The sequence below is a fragment of the Camelus ferus genome, chromosome 20 (assembly GCF_009834535.1).
Source record: "Camelus ferus isolate YT-003-E chromosome 20, BCGSAC_Cfer_1.0, whole genome shotgun sequence".
In the NCBI taxonomy this organism is placed as follows: Eukaryota; Metazoa; Chordata; class Mammalia; order Artiodactyla; family Camelidae; genus Camelus; species Camelus ferus.
Window position 1 is genome coordinate 37660735 of NC_045715.1, and position 20740 is coordinate 37681474.

General features: G+C 40.3%; 1 long non-coding RNA gene across 2 annotated transcripts in view; it reads right to left on the reverse strand.

Moving 5' to 3' along the window:
* Positions 1-20740, reverse strand: part of LOC106729312 — a 46285-nt gene that overhangs the window by 11953 nt on the left and 13592 nt on the right. The gene's annotated exons all lie outside the window — the stretch shown is intronic.

Sequence of the window (20740 nt, forward strand, 5' to 3'; positions counted from 1 at the left end):
GAGGGACAACAAGGAGGGACATGGTGTATCTTATGGCCTCAATTTTATCAATAAATTAGGACGTGATGAAATTTGACGTGAGCTGTTGCAATAGGATAGGGGTCTTGGGAGGTTACAGATAAGACAAAACAAGGAGGGGTCACTGGAAACACTCTGGGCTAGTCTCAAAGGGAGATGACACATGACCTAGGATTTTCATCATCGAAGACCCAGGGGATGGAGAGTGCGGGTCCACTTCAGGAAGAGAGAATTAAATATAGATAAGATATAGATGAAAATAGATAATAAATAGATAAGTAGGCTTCAGCAAAATAACATGTACTCATTGTTGCTCCCCACCCTACTCTCCTGCCCAGAAATTTATATTCATACAAGTTAAATCTTTAAGATTAAAGGACGAGGGGATGGGGAGAAGAGGGCTCCAGGACCCCAAGGACCCACAGGGGATCACATAATGTTGTGTATGACCTTGATGAAAATAAACCAGAAGTTAGAAGACTGCTAAGCCTTGTGTGCCATTTAGACTGCAAACACACACACACACACACGTACACATGTGCACACACAGTGATCACAGACTGCACACCTTTTTCTTGGAGGGAGGAGGAGGTAATTAAGTTTGTTTGTGTGTTTATAGAGGAGGTGCTGGGGGTTGAACCCAGGACCTCATGCACGCTAAGCATGCGCTCTACCACTTGAGCTGTATCCTCCCCCTGCACACGTTTTTAATTCAATACAGCTCAGTGAGTTTTCTCATTCTTTTATAAAGCTGAGTATTTCCTATTCTTAATGTATCATCGTTCCTTGAACCAGAGAGTTGTTTTTTAAAGAGGATTTGTCTTTTGTCCACTTTTGAGTCATTTTTTTTTTATTTTATGAGACTTGTTGATGGATATTTACATTGTTGTCAGGGCTTTTTCCCTTTATAGACAATGCTGCACTGAATAACTTTGTACTTATGGCCTTTTGCCTGGATACAAATGTATCTGGGAAATGAATTCCTGGAAATGGAATTGGCAGGCGATGGAGCAGGCGACCTCACATTTGATACCGTATCATTTTACACTCCCAGGCAAACATGAGGGCACCTCTCTCCTCACAACCTCCCCAACACGATATTTTAACAAAATTTTCTATCTTCACTAATCAGACAGGTTTAAAAATGGCATCTCAATGTAATTTCAGTTTAATCTGCATTCCTCTGTATGCAAGGATACTGAGCACCTTTCCATATATTTGGGAGTCACTTTGTGTTTCCTGTTCTGAGATCTGTCTATTCATTCCCTTTGCCCATGTATGTTCCTTTGGGCAGTCGGTCTTTTCCTTACTGATTTTTATAAACTCTTTATATATACCATAGATACTTACTATTCAAGAATTGTCTATCTGTGAATTTACCCCCTTGGTAAAATTTATTTGTAATCCTCAAATCAATGCTCCAAGTGCTTTTGTGCTCATTCACAGAGACGCACAGAGGGGTGAAAAATCCGAGTCACCCAGTGTGCATGTTCCCAGCTGAGGTCAAACAAGGCCATATCCTGCCTTCTTGTTTCAGCTCCCATGCTACAAAAAAGTGTCCCTTTCATGGTCGACTTAGTGCCACACTTTTCACATTTTTGTGGTTTTTTTTTTTAATTGAAGTGTAGTTAGTTAACAAAGTTGTACCAATTTCTGGTGTCCAGCACAATGCTTGTCATGCATGAACACACATATATTCATTTTCATATTCTTTTTCACTGTAAGCTATTACAAGATATTGAATATAGTTCCCTGTGGACACAGTATAAACTTGCTTATCAGACTTGTGGCGAATTTTGTCTTTTGAAGAAGGCGATGTTCTGTCGAAGTTCAGCAGGTGTTCTGAGTGGATGGCTGGGTCTGTGGGTGTCCCTCTTGGTGTATTCGTGGGAGAGGGTGAGCTAACAGCGTCCTTCCACTCCGCCATCTTGGCCGCTCCTCTCCATTGTTGTGTTTTTCTTAATTGGTGATTTGGCTATTGAAAATATTCCTTCTACGTGCAGTGCTAAAGTCTGTCTACAGTTCCTAAGAGCAAGAAGGCTGTGAAGTGCCCTGGGGACAAAATCTGTGTGTTTGATATGCTTCATTCAGTCATGAGCTATAGTGCTGGTGGCTATGAATATACTGCATCAGGTGTCCTTAAGCAGAAACACACCTAAAACAGGTAAGGTTATTTACTGACTGGCTGACAAAAATACCATGACCAAAAGCTCGCAGGAAAAGACCGCTGTATCTCCTCAGGAGCAATGGCTCAGTATTTGATAGCACAGTGTGGCCGTGACTTCATAGAGCACAACTACCTAGAATAATGCAACCATTTGAGAAATTAGCTCTTCATGGCGTAAGTTGCAATAATCGTGTCTAGCTTGTCATCTGTCTTTTCATTTTGCTTATTTTTTGGCAGGGATGTTTTTATGTGGTCAAATTGATGAAGTTATATTTACTATGCACTTCTGGCTGTTGTGATTTAGTTAGAAGGGGGGAAAATGAGTGAATAGAAAAAGCACCTGAATCCAGGTGTTACCCATCGACTTGTCTGCAGACCTCTGCCCAAGCGGAAATGAGCGATCTCTCCAAACATTCAAATAAAGCCCACCCGACAGAGAGGTAAAGAGAGATTATACGACTGTTACTTCAAAGAGAAGCAACTGGACTCCCAGGGGTACTATTTCACTTCGTCCTTGAAATATTTATCTGGGAACGGCATGAGCTCATGGCCTCAGTTACGTGCATGAAATAAAGGAAAGCTTTCACTTCCGTTTCTACATCATTTGCAGTAGGAATATTTTTGGTGTTACCTTTACCTTCACTCAACATAAGCTACAAAAGTTGCTTTGGGTAATCATCATCCCACAAAAGAATGAAGAGGTACCTTCTGGCAAAGAGAGAGGTATTTTGTCAATTAACAGCTAAGAGAGTCCAAGAAGTTGTATTTCAATCAAGTTGCAAGTGGCAAGCTGACTCCAAATTGGGAGTCACACTTCCAGCACCTCAGCTCCTCAAATCTCAGGTGGTGGCTGCTTTTCAGGCTCCAGTAGCAAGTCCCTTACACAATAGCACCATGCAAACCTTCTCCTGGTCCACAGTCCCCTTTGCCAGTAACTTGACCTCAGCAACAGATATGCATCTGTGACCTACGTGCAAATTATTCCTGATGACAAGGATACAGAACGGTAAAAAGGAGACTAACAAAAGCATCTGATCTGACCAGCAGTCAAGTTTACCACCACTAGGGCAATAAGCAGACCACACCTGTCAGAGCTGGTGAGCTTTATTATGTATATGTGTTGGATTTCCCACATTTGTGCATTTTAATGCCCAGGCACTGCATGTGGAATGCCCAAGTCCTCCCTTCTAATTCACCATTGGTTATTCCAAAATACTTGTGTTTCATATGAGACAATAGCACGGTATTGTCTCCAGGTTCCCATAATTTTATAGACAAATCTAGTGGAGGTACTGCTGTTCTTTAAGAAGACAGGCTTATGAAGAGGCAGGTATCACTGGAGGTAAGGGGTCTTAGGTCCCCCCAGCCTCCTTCCCTTTCTGCCAGCAACAGACTGAACTGTGTCCTCCCAGAATTCAGATGTTGAAGCCCTAACATCCAATGTGACTGCATTTGGTGATAGGCTTTTAGGAGGTAATTAAGGTTGAGGTCATAAGGGTGGGGCCCTAATCCGATAGGGTTGGTGGCTTCACCCATAAGACGAGGAAGAGCTAGCTTCGCTCTCACTCTCTGGCTCTCTCCACTCGCACAGGGAGGAAAAGCCATGTGATTACAAATCACCATGGGCCGTCTGCAAGCTGGGAGGGAGCGCTCACCAGAACATGATGTGTGGCAGGACACAAATGTCTGCTGTCCAAGCCCCCAGTCTGTGGTGTTTGCTGTGGCAGTGCGAGCTGACTGGGGCACTGCCTCTGCTTGACTCAAGGGGCTGGTGCTCCCATGCTGGTTCTGAACACTTTTCCCCATGTGGCCCCCAGCCCCACCTCAATACACCCATGGTCCTAACCGTTTAAGCAACTTCCTCCTCCTCTTCTCACTGTTCTTGGAGCCCTGTTCTCTGAGGTGATGGATGATCTGATCAACTACTGCCTGCTACATTGTCACATTTATTTAATACCCTCCTAACCCAGGTACCTAGAGGTAGAGCAGATCTCCTGATACCTGTCCAAGTTCCTTGCACATATTTGATAATGGCCCAACAATCCTGACAACCCTGAGCTTCTCTGGAATCTGGCAAAAGAAGAGGACAAAGAAGCAATGAGCTGGGAGGGTCACCATCCAAGGCAAACTACCACCTTCATCATCTGGTCCCTGCTCCTGGGAACAGCCCAGTTCTCTGGCTTCCTATTCGACAGCCCTTCCACACACATCATTGCCTTCCTCAGTAACTTGAAGATGCTAATAATTTTTTAAAAGCTAAAATGTGATCACTTCAGATGCTGAAGCAGATCTTCTCATTAGAGAGTAAAGGGGCCTTTCAGACTCTCTCCCCATAGCTTGATGCTTTTATTCCAGTTACCCACATGTAAGTGAGTATGCATCTTGGTCCACAAATTCAAAGATGCAAGAAGTACCCATTTTAAAACTTTTTTTCCTGAGATTAAGCAAAATACAATTCCTAGCCCCTTTCCTGTCAATCTGTGGGGGCACTCGTCCCTCCAAAACCCTGCTCAGTTTGCAGTCACACCAGGATCCAAAAGGTCATGGAAGATTTGTGACAGTTTGTCGCAATGCCCTGACGTCCTCATTGGTGAATCCCCTGCCTTAAACAGGCATCTCTTAGATGCTTCTGCACCACCAATGGGTAGCGCACCTAAGTTACAGCTCACATGCACCCTGCTTTTCTCCTTTCATCTAAGGAAAAAAAATCTCTCCTCCTCAGACTGTCCTGAAAAGAGCTTAGCAGATTTGTCAAAGCCGAGGCTTTACAAAAACAAAAGCCAGGAAGAGAAATATCTCACTGACAACTTCTGTTTCCGGCCCAATTACAGAAACTTTCTCCAAGCCAAAAGAACATCAAAGGGCTTGGTTACCCTTGAGGAACAACAGAGAAAAGGGAAAATACAGAGAGAAAAAGTAATATTTTCCCATAGTATCCTGGTCCACAAAAAAACAGGTCCTGACAAGAAATATCTGACACGATTACTGGCAAGTTCTTTTTTTTTTAATTATTATTTTTTACATTGAAGTATAGTCAATGTGTCAATTTCTGGGGTACAGCATAATGTCCCAGTCATGCATATATATACACATATTCATTTTCATATTCTTTTTCTTCAAGGTTATCACACATTATTGAATATAGTTCCTCATAACAGTATCAGCCCAAGAGGAAAACTCACTCCCAGCTCTTAGTAATTCCCTAGAAGCCACTTCATCTCTCTGGACTACATCTTGTCTATTTATGCCTTCAACACACTTTCATAAGCACTCCTCTCCACAGGAATTTGGGGAGAGTGTGGTGTAGGTCTTGGGGCTTAAAGACATGCCTTGACCTCAAGCTACACAGAATCAGCACAGATCCGGTTGCCAGGACAGCCACGTGTCCAGGATGCTACAGGAGTGCCAAGGAAGGGAGTACGATGTGACCTGGTGCGAGCAGTGTGCACTGAGTCTCGCACAGTAGATGGCACCCAGGCCAGGGTGCTGGAAGGACAGCTCTAAGGGAGCAGCACCAGCAAGAAAAGTGATATATAAGGAGTCAGCAGGGACCCAGTCCCAGTGCTGCTCACCTCCACGGTGATGTCTCCTCATGGCAGTAAGGTAACTTGGAATAGCTTAAGGGAACGAAGTTATATGCTAAGATCTGCCTAGCAGCTTAAACAACACGTTAAACAACATTTTATTATCTTGCAGGTCTGCAGGTTACAAGTCTGACACAGATCTCATGGGGCTAAAGTCAAGGTGTTGGCAGAGCTGAGTTCCTTCTGGAATTTCTAGAGGAAAATCCATTTCCTTGCCTCTTTCTGGCTTTCTTAGCACATGAGCCCCTTCTTCCTTCTTCAAAGCCAGCAAAGGCAAGTCAAGTCTTTCTCATACTGCATCACCATGACCTTTTCTGTCCCCTTCCCCTGATACAGGAAAATGAAGCATGGGAGGATGGCCATGTCCCAGGTCTTTGGCGAGTCCCTGGGAGGCACCACATCAAGTGAGGGTCCTTGGCTTCATGCAGGAAAGAATTCAAGAGCGAATCACGGTAGAGTGAAGGCAGATTTATTCAAGAGAGATGCATACTCCATAGACAGAGTGAGGGCCGCCTCAGAAGGCGAGAAAAAGGCCACAAGGTGTGGAGTTGCTGGTTTTTATGGGCTTGGTAATTTCATACGCTGACAACTAGCGGGATTATTCCAACTACTTTGGGGAAGGGGCTGGGATTCCTGGGAACTGGGCCACCACCCACTTTTTGACCCTTTATAGGTCAGCCTTGGAACTGTCATGGCATCTGGGAGGTCATTCACCACGCTAATGTATTATAATGACTGTATAATGAAGCACAAGGTCTAACGGGAGTCAAATCTCCCGCCATCTTGATCCTCAAGGTCTACCGGGAGTTGAAACTCTCACCATCTTGATGCTAATGCCTGTGTCCTTCTTTTAATGGTTGTGCCCTGCCCCCTTCCCTCCTATCTCACATCCACTTAACAAATTTTTGTTACTGAAGTGAAATTCACGAAACATAAAATTACCATTTGAAAGTGTACAACTCACTGACATTTAACAGATTCACAATGTTGTGCAACCACCATTTATATCAAGTTCCAAAATATTTTAATTACCTAAAAACAAAACTCATTAAGCAGTCACTTCCCCCCTGCCCCAGTTCCTGACAACCACTCATCTTATTTCTGTCTCTACAGATTTACCTGTTCTGAGTACCTCATATAAATGGAATCCTACAATAGGTGACCTTTGGGGTCTGGCTTCTTTCACTGAGTGTGTTTTCAAGGTTCCATGTGTAGCACCTATCAGTACTACTTCATTGCTTTTTATGGCCGAATGGTATCCCAGTGTATGGCGAGGCCACACTTTGTCTATCTGTTCACCCTTGGATGAGCATTTGGGTGGTTTCCACTTTTAGCTCATGTGAATTGTGATGCTATGAGCATTTGTGTTCAAATGTTTGAGTGCCTGTTTTTAGTTCTTCCAAGTAGATTCTCAGGACTGGAATTGCTGGATCATATCAAAACTCTTTTGAAGAAACCACCAACCTATTTTCTCCAGCAACTTCATCATTTTACATTCTTTCCATTAATGCGTGAGGGTTCCAATCTCTCCAAGTCCTTGTCAACACCTCCTGGTTTTGGGGGGGGGGGGTGTATTACAGTTAGTCTGCTGCGTGTGAGGTGGTATCTTCTTGTGCTTTTGATTTGTGTTTCCTTAGTGATTAATGATGCTGAGCATCTTTTCAAGATTTGCTTTTAAATAACTGAATTTGGAGGTGGTGAAAGATTTTAAAGGAAGTGAAAAGGAAGGTAGGAAAATCAGTTTTACAGATTGACTCTGATGAAGCCATGAACAAACCATGGGAGTGGGGAAAGAGAAGAGGAAACAAACTGGAGAAAAATTTAAAAAGTAAAATTGTCGGAATTTAGGGAACAGTTGACCTGCGTGTTAAAGGGAAGGGAGACGTCAAAGGGCTCCACCCTCCTCATCCATCCCTAACAGGGAAGGGCGGGGCCAGGTGGCCCAGACGCGCCCAGCACTGATGGTCTATCTCAGAGGGACTTGACCTCACAAATATCAAGAAGGCTTATGAGGTGAAATTTACCCAGAGCTCCATAAAATTGACGTTGCACTTATATATTACCTCCTTCTAAGAAAAAGCCCTTCTCAGGACAGGGACAGCTGAGACAGGACAACATTTAAGTGGAAACAATTGAACTTAATTATTTAAAAATTGTTAATTTAAGTAATTAATTTAAAGCAATGTAGCCCCTAAATATCAGTCATCGTGTTTTACATAACTTTCCACTAGTCAAGCACCAGGGATTGGTCACCTGGATTAAGCCTACTGCCCTGTCAAAATGGGAATATGGATTCTAATAGGAATTTTTAAACTCTGCACAATGACAATAAGCCAATGCTCCAATTCCCAATTAAAGATGTAAGAGTTTTATTTTAAAGTAGCATAATTCCCTGATAAGAAAGGCCAAGGTTACATTAGGATTAACCAATTATATAATGTGCAGTTTCTTTGATTTGGGTTCTGGTTCTCTCCTATTCTTACAGAAAAATGCCAACGTTGTCACTCTTCAAAACTTAATTTAGCCCTGCCTTGATTAGAGCCCAAAAAGTTTCAGTAAGAATGATTCTTCCAAGCTCTACGTGAATCATCAGGAAATTGTTCATTCTACAATTCTTCTCTTCACAATTTAGGGATGAATTTAATCCATAAATAAATTTAAGTGATGTAATCTCAACAAAGAAGAGCACCTACTTTGAAAAAAAACAGAAGTGATAATTGTATCATCTGCCTTAAAGCTAAATAAAAACCATTTGATGGCGCCATGGTGAACACAGGATATTAGGTGCTACAACCCACCTAGTCACTATAAAACTGTCTTTTTTGAAAGACTGATGCCTCCTTTGGTTTTACCATCCTGTCACTAACATAGCAAAAGAATGAAAGGATTTTGCCCTCCATAAGCTGTATTAAAACATCTTTCATTTTCTCCAGTGCTTTTCTTCCATTCGTTCACAACTGTTTGTCATTTCTCTCTTGGCTTAGTCATCTTCAAAGCACACAATTCCATTCAACCATTAAATTGAATTACCATCCAACCAAGCAATTTATATTCCCTCAATCTTATTCCTAATAAGATATAAAATACACATTTTTCTAGGATTCAATGTGAACAGGAAATCATTTCCACTGAGGGTTCATAGGGAGGCCAGGATAAAAGTTACAGGTTGAACTGCACAGTCTGTAAAGAAAGGAATCAGAGGAAACATCTTCCTGATCTCGCCTCCCCAGCTCATATACCCAAACAACGTTTACCCTAACGGACCCTGCTCTTACTGAGGACTGCCGAGTTCCTGAACCAGTCCCATAGGGTAGGCAAGCATCGCAACTTCTGACTCTCCCATTCTTTCCATCTTCCAATTCCACTTTGCAGGATATTAGGGAATTATAAGATGTCCTTCTTTGCCCTAGCCACATTTCGTCTTAAAGTCCATTCTGTCTCATTATAGTACAGATACTCTAGCTCTCTTATGGTTGCCGTTTGCATGCAGTATCTTTTTCTATCTGTGGTGGAAAATAATAATATAAATGTTTGGTCTTTGTTCCTGGTATCTGGCATAGAGATCCTAAAACCCCTGGCACTCACTGTTTTTTGTATGCTAATGAAAGGACTCGGGTTGAGGGAGAGTGGTACCTAAATAGCTTCAGGATGGGAGCTGGTTGTTAAAAAACCAACTATATGATTAGAGGGCTTGAAATTTCAGCCCTAATCCCCAACCTCTGGAACTAGAGATGAAGTTCAGTCACCCATGCCAAGCAATTTAATCAGTCGTGCCCACACAAGTGAAATGGGTAAAACCCACGGGTGATGGGGTTTGGAGAGCTTCTGATTTGGTGAACACATCCATGTGCCAGGAGGGTGGCACAGCCTGCCTCCATGAGGACAGAGGCTCTTGTACTTGGGATACTCCCAGACCCCACTCTATGTACCTCTTCATCTGGCCATTTATTTGTATCTTTTATAATAAACTATAATTGTAAGTAGAGCACTTTCTTGAGTTCTAGGTTGTTCTACAAATTATTGAAACGAGATGGTGGGGGTGCTGGTCAGTGGAAACTCCAGATTTGCTGTCAGTTGAGCACTAGTGTGGGGTGCCCGGGAACCCATACTTGCAGCTAGGTTTGAAGTGGGAGAAGCTTTTGGGATTAAACCCTTTAACTTGTGGGAAAAAATGCTAACTTCAGATAGGTTGTGTCAGAATAGGATTGGATTGTTGGACACCCAGTTGATGTGAGAGGACTGGAGAATTGATGTGAGGGATAACATGCATTTGGCGTCCAAAAATACACACAGCATCCTTTTATTTCAACCCAGTTGTTGTGTGAGTCTAAAGCATGTCTGTTTTAGATATCAGATAGTTGGATCTTGTTTTTTTTATCGGTCTGATAATTACTACCTTCTGACTGGATTGTTCTATTCCTTCATATTTAACATTATTATTGATATACAGGCATACTTCAGAGATATCACGGGTTCAGTTCTAGGCCACCACAATAAAGTGAATGTCACAATTAAGTGAGTCATGGCAATTTTTTGCTTCTCCAGGGCATATGAAATGTTTGTGTTTACACTCTAATGTAGTCTTTTAAGACATAGCATTATGTTAAAAAAAAATGGACATAATTCAGAAATACCTTACTGCTAAAAACTGCTAACCATCATCCGAGCCTTCATCAAGACATAATTTTTTTGCTGGTGGAGAGTTTCTCCTTGATGTTGGTGGCTGCTAACTGATCAGGGTTGTGGCTGCCGAGGTTTGGGGTGGCTGTGGCAATTTCTTAAAACAAGACAACAATGAAATTTGCCACATCAGCTGACTCCCTTTCACGATTTCTTTGCAGCATGCGATGCTGTTTGATAGCATTTCACCCAGAACAGAAATTCTTTCAGCATTGGAGTCAATCCTCTCAAACTCTGCTGCTGCTTCATCAGTTACATTTATGTAATATTCTGATCCTGTGTTGTCATTTCAACAATGTTCACAGTGTCTTCACCAGGAGTAGTTCCCATCGGAAGAAACCATGTTCTTTGCTCATCCAGAAGAAGCACCGCCTCGTCATTCAGGTTGTATCCTGAGATTTCAGCAATTCATTCACATCTTCAGACTCCACTTCTAATGCTGGCTTCTCTTGAGATTTCCACCACATCTGCAGTTACTTTGTCCACTAGGGTCTTGAACCCCTCAGTCGTCCATGAAGATGGGAGTCGATTTCTTCTAAACTCCTGCTAATGTCTGTTGGTATTCTGGCCTCTTCTCGTGAATCAAAAATGTTCTTAATGCATCTAGAAGGGTGAATCCTTTCCAGAAGGTTTTCAATTGACTTTGCCCAGATCCATTAGAGGAATCACTGTCTGTGGCAGCTGTATCCTTATGAAATTTCTTTCCTAAACAATGAGACTTGAAAGTCAAAATTACTCTTCAATTCATGGGGCTGCAGAATGAATGTTGCATTAACAGGCATGAAAACAACATGAATCTTATTGTCCATCTCCATCAGAGCTCTTGGGTGACCAGGTACATTGTCAATGAGCAGTAATATTTTGAAAAGAAATTTTTTCTGAGCAGTACATCTCAATAATAGGCTTAAAATAATCAGTAAATCATGTTGTAAACAGATATGCTGTCATCCAGGCTTTGCTGTCCCATGTATAGAGCACAGGCAGAGTGGATAGCCTAATTCTTAAGGGCCGTAGGATTTTCAGATTGGTATATGAGCAATTATATTTAAAGTCGCTTCAATTTAAGTCGCCAGCTGAGGAGGGGGCCAAGATGGCAGAGTAGTGCTTTAACTCCTAACAAGAGAGTCCATCTGTGTTTTGAAGCCAGGAATTGACTTCTCCTCTCTGGCTATGAAAGTCCTAGATGGCATCTTCTTCCCATAGAAGGCTGACACTCTGTTTTTCAGTGGAGCCACCTTCATGAGTGATCTGAGCTACATCTTCTGGACAACTTGCCGCAGCTCCTACATCAGCTCCTGCTGCTCCGCCTTGCACTGTACGTGATGGAGGCGGCTTCTTTCCTTAAACCTCATGAACCAGCCTCTCCTGGCTTCAGACTTTCCTTCTGCAGCTTCCTCACCTCTCTCAGCCTTCACAGAATTGAAGGGACTTAGGGCCTAGCTCTGGATGGGGCTTTGGCTTAAGAGAATGTTGTGGCTGGTTTGATCCTCTCTCCAGACACTAAATCTTTCTCCGTATCAGCAACAAGGCTGCTTCACTTTATGATTTATGTGTTCGCTGGAGTAGCACTTTGAATTTCCTTCAAAAACTATTCCTCTGCCTTCACAACTTGCCTAACTATTTGGCACAAGAGGAGTAGCTTTCTGCCTATCGTGGCTTTTGACGTGCCTTCCTCGCTAAGCTTAATCATTGCTTTTAAATCATAGCTTTTCACTTAAAGTGAGAGGCATGCAGCTCTTCCTTCCACTTGCACACTTAGAGGCCACTGAAGGATTATTAATTGGCCTGGTTTCAATATATTTGTGTCTTGGGGAATAGGGAGGCCCAAGGAAAGAGAGAGAGACAGGAAAATGGACTGTCAGCGGAGCAGTCAGAACCCACACGTTTACTGACTAAGTTCATGGTGTGGTTCTTGGTCCTCAAAACAACTACAATAGTAACATCAAAGATCGCTGATCACAGATCCCATAACAAATAGAATAATAATGAAAAAGCTTGAAATATTGTGAGAATCACCAAAGTGTGACAGAGACACAAAGTAAGCAAGTGCTGTTAGAAAAATGGCACCAGTCGACTTGCTCAATGCCAGGTTGCCACAAACCTTCAACTTGTAAAACCCGCGTTGAGTGCAATAAACACAGCACAACAAGACAGGTCATGCCTGTCGCTGGACTTATGTCTCATTTTGCTTTATAGTTTCCACAAATCCCTTGTCATTTTTGTTCCTCTGTTGTTCCTTTACTGTTTTTTTGCATTAAGCGGACATTTTCTTGCATATGATTTAAATTACTTTAATGATTTTTAAAAAGATTTTTTGTTACTTTATTAGTGCTTGCTCTAAGATAAATAATATTTTAACTTATTAGAATCTACTTCAGAATTATACTATATTTAAATCTATCTACCTATCTAATCTAGAATCTATATACACTTTCTATAATAAATAGAAGCTTTTCTCCAGTAGAGCTCCACTCTTATTCCCTAACTTTTTGTGTTATTATTATCAGATATATTAAAGCTATGTATGTTACAAACCCAAATTATGCAGTGCTATAGTTATTATTTTATATAATATGCCTAAGAGATAAAAAGGGGAAAATGTATTCAAAGAGTTTTCTATATTCACTGTCTGATTCACCAGTTCTGGTTCTCTTCATTTCTTTCTGTGGGTGGGGTACCATCTGATTTCATTTTCTTACTCCAAGACAGTTTCCTTTCCTCTCCCCCTACTCCTCTGTGCTGTTATTGCCAAATATATTATACTTCCATATGTTACAGGTCCAGTAATACAATTTCATAGTTACTGTTCTATGCAATTTTTAAATTAGTTAATAAACAAAACATGTAATTATGCTTTCTTTTATAGCTACCTACATATGTTACAGGTCCAATAATATAATTTCATACATACTGCTCTATGCAATTTTTAAATTAGTTAATAAACAAAACATATAATTACACTTTCTTTTACAGTTACCTACATAATTACCTTTACCACATACTTCATTTTCCTATGTGAAATCAAATGACTCTCTGGCTTAATTTCGTTTCAGCATGAAGAACATCTTTTAGTATTGCTTCTAAGCCAAGCATGCTGGCAGTGAATTATCTCAGTTTTTCTTCATCTGGAAGTTCTCTATTTTGCCTCCATTTTTGAAAGATAGTTTTGCTGGATAGAGGATTCTTGGATGACAATCTTTTTTTTTCTTTCATCACATTGAATATATTATCCCATTTTCTACTGGACTCCATTGTTTCTGGAAAAAAGCCAACTGTTAACTTTACTGGGATTCACTTACATGTGTTGAGTCATTTTTCTTGCTGCTTTCAAGATTTTCTCTTTTTGATTATGAGGTGTCTGAGTGCGAGTATTTTTGTGTTTAACATTTTTGAGGTTCATTGAGCTTTTTAAAGAGTAGGTTAATGTTTTGTTTTTATAAAATCTGGGAAATTTTCACTCATTACTTCTTTGAATATTTTTCTGCCTCTTCTCTGTCCTCTCCTTTTGACATTCCCATTACACATCTTTGGTGCAATTAATGCTGTCCCTCCCACACTTCTCTGAGAATCTGTCCATTTATTTTTTCTTCTGACTCCATAATCTCTGTTAATCTAGATTCAAGTCTGCTGATTTTTTCTCCTGCCAACAAAAATACACTGTTGGATCCCTCTAGTTCCTATCAGAATAGTTCATTTGTTCCTGCCGATTCCTTTTCCTAAGCCCAGCAGTCCCATTCTGCCCTACAGAGGTGACCTAAGCCTGACTCCCAGGTACATCCCTCCTGGGAGATTTCAGGACCTTGTCTCTACCAGCTTTCTTGGAAGTGTGGTCAGCATCTTTGGATTCAAACTACAACCATCTACTGTCTGTGAGGCAAATGCCATTATTCCTGTCTTAAATAAATGAGAAAATTTAAACAAAGAATAGAACAGTAATTTGTCCAGAAAATAAAGGACTGGGTCCCAGTTCTTCAGAGTTTTAACCAAGCCAGTTATTAAGTGTGTATAAGAATCAATTAGGAATTTGTTTAAAATCTGCGAACACTACCACAATAGGCAACTAGTTAAGGTTCAAAAGCACTTAGGAGAGAGAAACAGCCTAGCCAGGCAGATCCAGATGCAGAAAATAAAAAGAAGAGAAAACACCCTCATTTTCCAATAGAGACATTGTCACTACACTGGAGTCAAAAGAAAGGACTCCAAGCTGGGACTTCGTGACCAGAGAGTTTTTACCCAGTAAGAACCAAGGAAGAACATCATCCTAGTAAGAACACTATCCTGAATATGACTGACTTTCCCAACTCAAACCACTTTAAAGAAAAGCCTGACAATTAGAACATTTACCCATCATTAGCAGAAATGAGAATTTCACAGCAACCACTTTAGATCACATCTGGAGTCGGATGAGTCCCCGAATTATTATTATTATTTTAATGTTACACCCTATCTTATTCCAACAAGGCTTAAGATTATTTCTGGAATTTATTTTGGTACAAACATTTACCAAGTGTCTGTGATGGCAGGTTTTTTAAAATATAAATGAACAGAACAAGGGCCTGCCCCCAATGACTTAGAAACAGGGAGTTGAACACATTGGTTCAAACCTGGCCTGTGGAATCAGGCAGCCCTAGGTCCTTTCCATATCAAGGTGAAAACTTGGACTGGTTATTTGACCTCTTCAATTCTCACCTTATTTGTAAAACAGAGAAAACCGTATCTTCTACTTTACTGGACTTAAGTTGTGGGAATTAAGTTGCATAATTCTCAAAATGTTAAAGATGTGACTGTCCTCCAAAACTACACTGAACGTGACCCAAAGAGTTATTTACCTCACAAAGGGTCACAAAACTGATTCAGAGGAGTATGGGAGAGACTGGTACACAGAACAAATGAAAGAAAGTGCTAGAATAAGATTGCTAAATTATTTTCTTAACTGGCTCTATCCTATAGAGTAATATAACTTGATATTATGGGTTATCTTTTCTATGGAAATTATTTGCATCTCTGCCATCCGAAAAAATTATCTGAAATGTATCGTTCAGTTACAAGTTGGCATCTAATTCCATCTGGGCCTGAATCAACAGTAAATAGGAAGTAGTTAACCACTGTATGTAAAAGTAGATAAAAATCACATTTCTTCTGTAAGCACAGGGAACTATGCTCAATATCTTGTAATAACCTTTAATGAAAAAGAATAGGAAAACGAATATATGTATGTATGTGCATGGCTGGGACATGATGCTGTACACCAGAAATTGATACATTGTAACTGACTATTCTCTAATTTAAAAAAAGAAAGTAAATAGGAAGTCAAACAAGGATGTATTCCTAGAGAATTAGATAGTCCTTGGGTGGTCCTGTTAGACAATATTCCAGCATGAAAGGACACACAGTCATCATTTTGCCTAACTGTCAAGTCTGGGGTAATTTTTCTTAATACACCTAAAGTGTTTAGCACAGTCTGCTACATACGAAGTCCTGAAAATATGACAGCGTATTTATTATTTCTGTCTTTATAATCCTAGCTCTGCTGCATCTCAGCTGGGTGGACTTCTGCAGTGTTCGCTCTCTGCCTTAGTTTTTTCATCTATAAAACAGGGATAATGGTGTTTTCTCCCTCATGGGGCTGGCATGAGGATTAAGGAAGCATGAGGTATGCACAGAAACACTGAGTGTCTGGCACGTAGTAATCACTAAATACCTAAAAGTGAGTGCCGTCATTCTCCAGGACACTTGATATCACTCTCCAGCCAACACCTTCACAATATAAGGAAGTGAAAAGGGGGGGAAATTGCTGTGATGTGGGGTCGATGGGCACAGCCGGTCAGAGGATGCCCAACGACTTTTTGCAGCTTGAACTTGGACTAAAGAACAGGCTATTTTTAGCTGCGCTGGGAAACCAGCTCACCCTTGCCTTAAATATTATTAAAATGGACCCGTTCCAGAGTCCTGAAGGCAAAGATAAATTTCATACTCTTGTTTGTCTACTTTTTGCCCTCATCCTGACGCAGTAATAATATGCAGCACATATTCACAGGTTACTTTGGGATCTGCCCGATGCTTCTAGACCAAACCTAGGTCTCTTGTGACCATGATATCTTTCCTGGGGATGAAAATATGAATTACTTTTACTAAGAGCAGCTTCCTCTATGTTTCACTGCCTTATTTGATGTAGACCGGAAAGCAAATGTTATCACCCACCACACACTCTACACAATCATAGCCCAAACAGCCAGGAAGCTACACTATTTTCAGATTTTCCCTTCTATGTGAGGAGCCTCTGGAATATGCACAGAGAAGACAAATTATCCTCTTCCCAGCAATCTTTTCCCGGCACTGGCACTCTGGGGAACACACTGTAGACCAACGATCAACTTATGCTGGTGTAAATAATACACCCGCTTGAGCGTTGTGGGTTTCTCTTTTCCATGAGTCATTATATGAAGGATTATAAATACCCAGAACCCAGAGTCAGTCCAGCTATTTTCCCAAAGCACACAAATATTGATAAAAATAAGTTTAGTGGCAGTTCTAGTGGGTACAAGTTACTAGGTGGCCTCCTGGAGTCATGTCTTTCCCCTCCCAGGTTGTGGTTCCTACATTGGATGCAGTTCTATGAAGCCAGAGAGCTCAGCGCACCATGACCATCCAAGAAGACGTGCATTTTAACAAGCACTTTTCAAGAGCGCAATGGGCTATAATGCATCACCCTGTCAACAGGTGATTTATGTTAAAAGGTTATCACCACCTTTTCAGTGATTCATCCTTCCCTATTTGTTTATTCATTTGTTGACTGTCTCTGACAATAGAAGCAATATTACCAATTTCAGATAATCTGTATATCATGGAAAAGCACAAGGGAATAGCCAAAAATTCTGCACAATTCCACCACCCAAATATAATCCTGGCAACATGTTTTTGTTCTGTGTGCTTCGAGAGTCTTTCGTGAGAGAATGAGAAAGAGACAGATCAGACTTTCATACATTCATTTGTTCATATGTTTGCAACCTTCCTGGCAGGTAAGGGTTCATTGCAATTAACTAAGTCTGCATAATAAGCCACTTCCAAATTTAGTGGCTTTAAAAACACGGATATTTATTTTGCTCACAAATCTGCAACGTGGGCAGGGCTTGATGGGGACAGTTTGTCTGTGCTTGACTCAGTGGCTGTGGGTGGGGTGGGGGTGGGGCTCTAGCACGGTAGCTTCAGGTGGGTTGGACTTCCTACATGTCAACTTAGGGTTCCCGAAGCTTGTGTACTGTCTGGGGTGGGGGACACTGTGTCACCTTTTATGACTTAGCTTTGGAAGTACACAGCATCACTCCCACCACATTCTACTCCTTAAAAACAGGTCACTAGTGCCAGCCCATAATCACGGGGAAAGCAGCCTGGAATCCGTCTTTTTAGAGGGAGCGTCAAAGAGTGTTTGAGCATGTTTTAAAACCTCAAGGAACTTAGCAACGAAATGAATAGTTGAATAAATAAATAGGGAAGCATGAACCACTTCTGAGAAAGGCTGTGAAAATCTTTTAACACTAGTCAATTGTTACTACTGTGTGACATTATAACATATCTGATTCTTGAAATGTACCTATTAAAGAAACGCATACCATGTGTGGCAGTAAACACCTGCTGGCTGAATGGACTTAGCCAGTCATGAGTATTTTCCTTTATCAATGAGTATTTTTATAGCATACTTTTAAGGGTTGCATTGTAAGTTTTTCGTAATTTATTTAACTAATTTCCAGTCACGCAATGTTAGATATTTGGACCATTTACTTTGTTGTATAGATAACTCTAGGATTACGCTTTTCTGTTTTCTTTTGATAATTACATAAGCATAGAATTTCTGGATGAAAGGGATATATATTTTTAAGTTTTTGAAAAGCTACTGCAAAAAATGGCCTAGATTTTTTAACACTAGACTCCAGTTTTTTACAAAATTTTACAAAATTGAGCAGAAGACAGAGATTTCCCACATGGTCCTACATTACCAACAGTTGGTACATTTGTTGTAATTGATGTACCTGCACTGACACATCATAATCACTCAGAGTCTACAGTTTACACCAGGGTTCATCCTTGGGGTTGCACATTCTATGGGTTTGCACAACTGTGTAATGATATATATATCCATCATTGTAAAATCACACAGAGTATTTTCAGGATAGTGACATGTATCCACCATTATAGTAACAGACAGAACAGTTTCACTGCCTTAAAATTTCTCTATTCTCTGCCTTTTCTCCATCCCTCCCACCAAACCCTGGCAACCACTGATATTTCTACTGTCTCCATGGGTTTGTGTTTTCCAGAACGTCATAAAGTTGGAATCAAAAAGTATGTAGACTTCTCAGAATGGCTTCTTTCACTTAGTAATATTTATTAATGTTTCCTTCATGTTGTTTCATGGCCTGATAGCTCATTTCTTTTCAGCACTAATTAATATTCCATCAATACCATATGCCTTGTCTGAATGTACCAGTTTATTTATCCATTTACCTAACTGAAGAACATTTTGGTTGCTTTCAGGTTTTGACAATTATGAGTAAAGATGCTTTAACATCTATGTGCAGGTTTTTGTGTGAATATAATTTCTCAGCTCCTTTGGCTGTCTACCAGGGAGCATGATTGCTGGGTCACACGATAAGCCAATGTTTCGTTTTCTGAGAAACTGTCTTCCAAAGTAACTGTATCACTTTGTATTCCCAGCAGTAATGAATAAGAGTTCCCGTTGCTCCATATCCTCACCAGCATTTGGTGCTGTCAGTATTCTGGATTTTGGTCATTCTAGTAGATGTGCTGTTGTCTCTTCTTGTTGCAATATACATTTCTCTAATGATGTAGGACAGGGAGCATTTTTTGATATGCTTATTTTCCATTTGTATATCTTCTTTGGTGAGATCTTTGGCCCATTTTTTAATCAGGTTGTTTTGTTTTTTTAATTGTTGACCTTTAAGAGTTCTTTGTATATTTTGGATAACAGTCCTCTTTCAGATGTGTCTTTTGAAAATATTTTCCCCCAGTCTGTGGCTTGCATTTTCATTCTCTTGACAGTGTCTTTTACAAAACAGAAGTTTTACTTTTAATGAAATCCAGCTTATTGATAATTTATTTTCATGGACCACACCTTTGGTATTGTTTCTAAACAGTCTGTGCCAAATCCAAAGTCATCCAGATTGTCACTGTTATCTTCTACAAGTTTTATAGTTTTGCATCATACATTTAGGTCTGTGGTCCATTTCAAGTTAACTTTGGTGAACAGTGTATCATCTGTGTCTAGATTCATGTGCTGTCCAGTTGTTCCAGTTCCGTTTGCTGAAGAAACTATTTTTCCTCCACTGTATTATTTTTGCTCCTTTGCCAAAATTAATCTGACTATATTTATGTGGGTCTACTTCTGGGCTTTCTGTTCTGTTCCGTTAATCTGTCTGTCTATTCTTTTGCCAATACAATACTGTCTTCATTATTTTAGCTTTACAGTAAGTTTTGAAGTCAGATAGTGTCAGCCCTCCAACTTTGTTCTTGCCCCTCAATATTGTTTTGGTTATTCTGAGTCTTTTGCCTGTCCATATAAACTTTAGAATCAATTTACTGATCTCCACATAACTCGCTGGTATCTTGATTGGGAATGCACTGAATCTATAAGCCACGCTGGAAAGAACTGACATCTTGACAACATTGAGTTTTCCTACCTGTTAATATGGTATATACCCACTTATTTAGTTCTTCTGATTTCTTTCATCAGAATTTTGTAGCCTTACTCATACAGAGCTTGTACATATTTTGTTACATTTGTATCTAAGTATTTTATACTTTGGAGTGCTAATGTAAATGGTATTACGTTTTAAAATTTCAAATTCCACTTGTTCATTGCTGGTATATAGGGAACCAATTGACTTTTGTGTGTTAACTTTGCATCCCACAAACTTGTTATAATCACTTATGAGTTTCAAAAGATTTTTTGTTAGTTCTTTCAGATTTTCTCCACAATCATGTCATTTGAAAACACACAGTTTTACTTCTTTCTTCCTAACCTGAATACATTGTCTCTCCTCTTCTTGTCTTACTGCATTAGCTAGCACTTCCAGTGTGATGCTGAAAGGCAGCAGTAAGAGGAGACATCCTTGCCTTATTCTTGCTCTTAGTGAGAAAGCTTTGAATGTCTCAACTTTATGTATAACATTCGTTGCAGGTTTTTTGTCAATATTCTTTATCAAGTTGAGGAAGTTCAAGTTCCTAGTTTACTGAGAGCTTTTTTTTTAAATCATAAACAGGTGTTACATTTTAT